Source organism: Nannospalax galili, unplaced genomic scaffold, assembly GCF_000622305.1.
Source record: "Nannospalax galili isolate Female #2095 unplaced genomic scaffold, S.galili_v1.0 scaffold383, whole genome shotgun sequence".
In the NCBI taxonomy this organism is placed as follows: domain Eukaryota; kingdom Metazoa; phylum Chordata; class Mammalia; order Rodentia; family Spalacidae; genus Nannospalax; species Nannospalax galili.
Window position 1 is genome coordinate 2,833,492 of NW_008351346.1, and position 4,488 is coordinate 2,837,979.

Sequence of the window (4,488 nt, forward strand, 5' to 3'; positions counted from 1 at the left end):
TTTTAATCAAGGAGAGGTTTTTTTTTTTTTTACCCAAAAAGTGGGCCCTTGTGAGAAATTCAAAGAACATAAAATTTTCCTGGGAAATTTTGAATGTCAACTTGGTAGGGCCTGAAGTATCTAGATTAGGTTAGATGAGATGTGAAGGCTCACCCTAAACATGGGCAACACCATTCCACAGACTTGAGTTACAAGTTGAATAAAAAGGAAAAAGCGAGCTGAGCACCAGCATTCGTCTCTCTCTACTTCCTGACTACAGGCTCAATATGACCAGCTACCTCACTCTCCTGCCCTGGTTTCCTAGCCAAGATGGGCTGTACCCTCAAACTGTGAACCAGTATAAATCCTTAAGTTGAAAAGTAACTGATACAGATAGTTTCATCAGTAATACCCAACGAAGCATCTTCAAAGCCACAGGGTTCAGCACAAAACTTCACAAGGAAGACCATTAGCAGCACCCTTAGATAGGTACCTGCTGGAGGGCAGACATAGGGGTAGAAGGAGAAAAAGAGGAAGGAGGACGAGAGCTCAGGAGAACCGCCTACCCCACTGCTGGCTTAAAATCAAGCTTGGGAGATACTAGAGTCCCCTCACTTCTGCATTTTCCTCCCCAGACAACTGAGGGTAGAAAAGAAAAGTAACCTGATCACCTTCCCCATCTCCAGGCCTCCCAGAGAAAGTCCTTGAGAATCTGTCCTGTGACTCTTTCTTTACTCTTCCCTCTCCCCCAGACACCAATAGCCAGGCTGCTGCCATAGTTTTCACCATTAGTTATGCTTTTTAAAAAATATATCTTTACTTTATCTGTATGAGTGTATTACCTGTATGTAGGTAGGTGCACAGGTGTTGTGAAATGCCTGTAGAGGTCAGAAGGTGTTGGATCCCCTGGAACTGGAGTTACAAACGGTTTTTAGCCACCATGTGGGTGCTCAGAATTGAACCTGGATTCTCTGCAAGAGCAGCCAATGCTCTTAACCAAGGAGCCATCTCTCCAGCTCTAGTTATGCTTTACACACACATACACACACACACACCTTTATTTCCTGAATATTAATGTCTATCACTCTTGTAATTCTTTCAATGAGCCAGAAAACGATTCACACAGAAATACAGAAAGAGGAAAAAATTATTCATAATCTCTGACCATTTTAATAAGGACTTTTTCTTCAAAGAGTTTACAGATTTAATTCCATATTAAGTGTGGGTTTCCTCACATTCTTCATAAATAGAATATATGTTTAATTTTTTTTATTTTATGTGTATGCATGTATTGCCTGCATGTGGGTAAGTGCACCCATGTCATGTAATGCCCGTGGAGGACAGAAGAGGCTGTTGGATACCCTGGGACTCAAGTTATAGACAGTTGTTAGCTGCCATGTGGGTGCTGGGGCTCAAACCCGGGTCTTCTGCAAGAACAGCCAGTGTTCTTAACCACTGAGCCATCTCTCCAGCCCTAGAATATAATTTTCTTACCCAAGGTCTAGTAGGTTTCCCCACAGCCTATGTCTAGGATCAGGTCCTTCATGAATATTTGTTGAATGGGCAAATGAACAGTAATAGAAACCAGAAATATTATAGGCAAGAACTTTGAAATCACCATAAGGATGTCCCCTGATGCTGGGTAGTCTTTCTACTTGGAGAACTAGTCTTTATTTTCACTAGTTTTTTTTAGGGGGGGGGCACAATCATAGCTATTTTTTAAAGAGGCTTAATATCTAATGCTCAAATATTATAATGCAGTATATATGGAACTGATTTAAAAGTTGGAAAGTGCTGTACAATTGTTGTTATAATAGTAATATTCACAGTTTATAAGTCTTTCTTGCTTTTTCAAATGAGGTTTGGAGTCCATGGACTTTGGAATTCGATCTCAGAGCTGATAATCACCTAGAAATGTCAGGCTACTCCCAGAAATATTTAGAACTCATCTGTTAGCTGAGAGAACAGAAGTACATAGAAAGTATTTCAGTTCTTTTAAATATATAGTATTTATCACTGGTCATTTTACTGTTTATTCTAGAACCAAATAGAATTTTAATTAGTTGACTTGTGTAAATAGTTTAAAACAAGATTTTAGCCAGCTGGGGCTACAGAGAGACCCTGTCTCAAAAGGACAAATTTTTTTTTTTTAAGTTAAGCAAAGATGGGGCTGGAGAGATGGCTTAGTGGTTAAGAGCACAGGCTGCTCTTGAAGAGAACCTGGGTTCAATTTTCCAGTACCCACATGGTGGCTAACAACAGTCTATACTCCAGTTCCAGGATAATTCAATGCCCTCTTCTGATCTGAGGGCATTGCACAACACAGCTGCATGCAGGCAATCCAATCAAACACATAAAATAAAAATAATAAATTTTTTTAAAACTATACTGTTTTACATTATGTTAACTCATTTTTCCCCTCATAATAATACCAGGAGTGCTGTGGTTTTAATATCCCCCTTCCAAAAATCATGTGTTGGAGAATTAATTCCAAATGTAACAGTATTGGGAGGTGGGGCCTTTGGGAGTTATTTAGGTCGGGAGGGATCCATAGGCCTGAGATGATAAATGCCTTTATAAAAGGGCTTGACAGGAGGAGTGTGGTGACAACTTTAATTCTAGCACTCAGGAGGCAGAGACATCTCTAAGTTCCAGGCCAGCCATTCCCTGTGAGACCCTGTCTCAAAAACAAAGATATGAGGCACTGAAAGAATGAAATGAGAATTAAGAAAAGAATTCCTGAAATTAAACAAAAAGGACAACACAACACACCCTCTGGGACACTTTAAAAGCAGTCCTAAGAGGGAAGTTTATAGTTCTAAGTGCCTACATTAAAAAATTAGAAAGAGCCCAAATAAATGACCTAAGACTGCAACTCAAGACCCTGGAAAGGCAAGAACAAATGAAACCCAAACCCAGCAGAAGAGAAGAAATAACAAAAATCAGAGCAGAAATGAATGAAATAGAAACAAAGAAAACATTACAAAGAATCAATGAATCTAAGACCTGGGTCTTTGAAAAGCTAAACAAGATAGACAGACCCTTAGCCCAGTTAACCAAAAGAAAGAAAGAAAGAAAATTCAAATCAACAAAATCAGAGATGAAAGGGAAAACATCACAACAGACATCCAAAAGATCCAGACCGTTATAAGGGACTATTTTAAAAACCTATACGTTACCACATTTGAAAATCTAAAAGAAATGGATGGATATCTAAAATCATGGGAACCACAAAAGTTAAACCAAGAAGAGATCAACACTTTAAACAGACCCATAACATATGAGGAAATTGAAACAGTAATACAAAGCCTCCAAACTAAAAAAACCTAGGCCCCGACAGACTTACAGCAGAATTCTACCAGACATTTAAAGAAGACCTCTAATCAATACTACTTAAATTATTCAAAAAGATAGAAACAGAGGGAGAACTCCTGGATAAAGACACAACCAAAAAAGAAAACTATAGACCCAGATCCTTAATGAACATAGATGCAAAAATTCTCAAAAAAATACTTGCAAACCGCATACAGACACACATCAAAAAGATCGTTCACTGTGATCAAGTAGGCTTTATCCCAGAGATGCAGGGATGGTTCAACATACACAGGTCAATAAACGTCATTAATCATATAAATGGACTCAAAGACAAAAACCACATTGTCATATCGATAGATGCAGAAAAGGCTTTTGACAAAATTCAACGTGAATTTCTGTTCAAAGTCCTAGAGGGAATTGGACTGGAGGGAACATAGCTCAACATAAAGCCAAACACAGCCAAAATCACTCTAAATGGAGAAAAACTGGAAGCATTCCCATTATAATCAACAAACACACAGCCAAAATCACTCTAAATGAAGAAAAACTGGAAGCATTCCTATTATAATCAAGAACCAAAGAAGGATGTCCACTATCTCCACTCCTTTTCAACATAGTGCTTGAAACTCTTGCTAGAGAAATAAGAGAAGGAAATTAAAGGAGTACTAATTGGAAAAGAAGAGGTCAAATTACCACTTTTTGCAGATGATATGCTACTATACCTAAGAGATCCCAAACATTCCACCAGAAAACTCCTAGAACTGATCAACACTTTCATTATAGTGGCAGGTTATAAAATCAATTTACAAAAATCAGTAGCTTTTCTATATACCAATAACAAGCAATTGGAGATAATTGCTGCAAAAAATATCTTGGAATAAATCTGATGAAAGACATCAAAGATCTCTACAACGAAAATTTTAAATCACTAAAGAAAGAGATTGAGGAAGACACCAGGAGATGGAAGGACAGCACATGTTCATGGATTAGAAGAATTAATATTGTTAAAATGACCATCTTACCAAAAGCAATATATAGATTCAATGCAATCCCAATCAAAATCCCCAGGACACACTTTACAGAATTAGAAAATGCATCCTTAAATTCATTTGGAAGCATAAAAGACCCCAGATAGCCAAAGCAACCCTGAGCACAAAGAGCAATGCTGGGGGGATTACTATACCAGATCTCAAA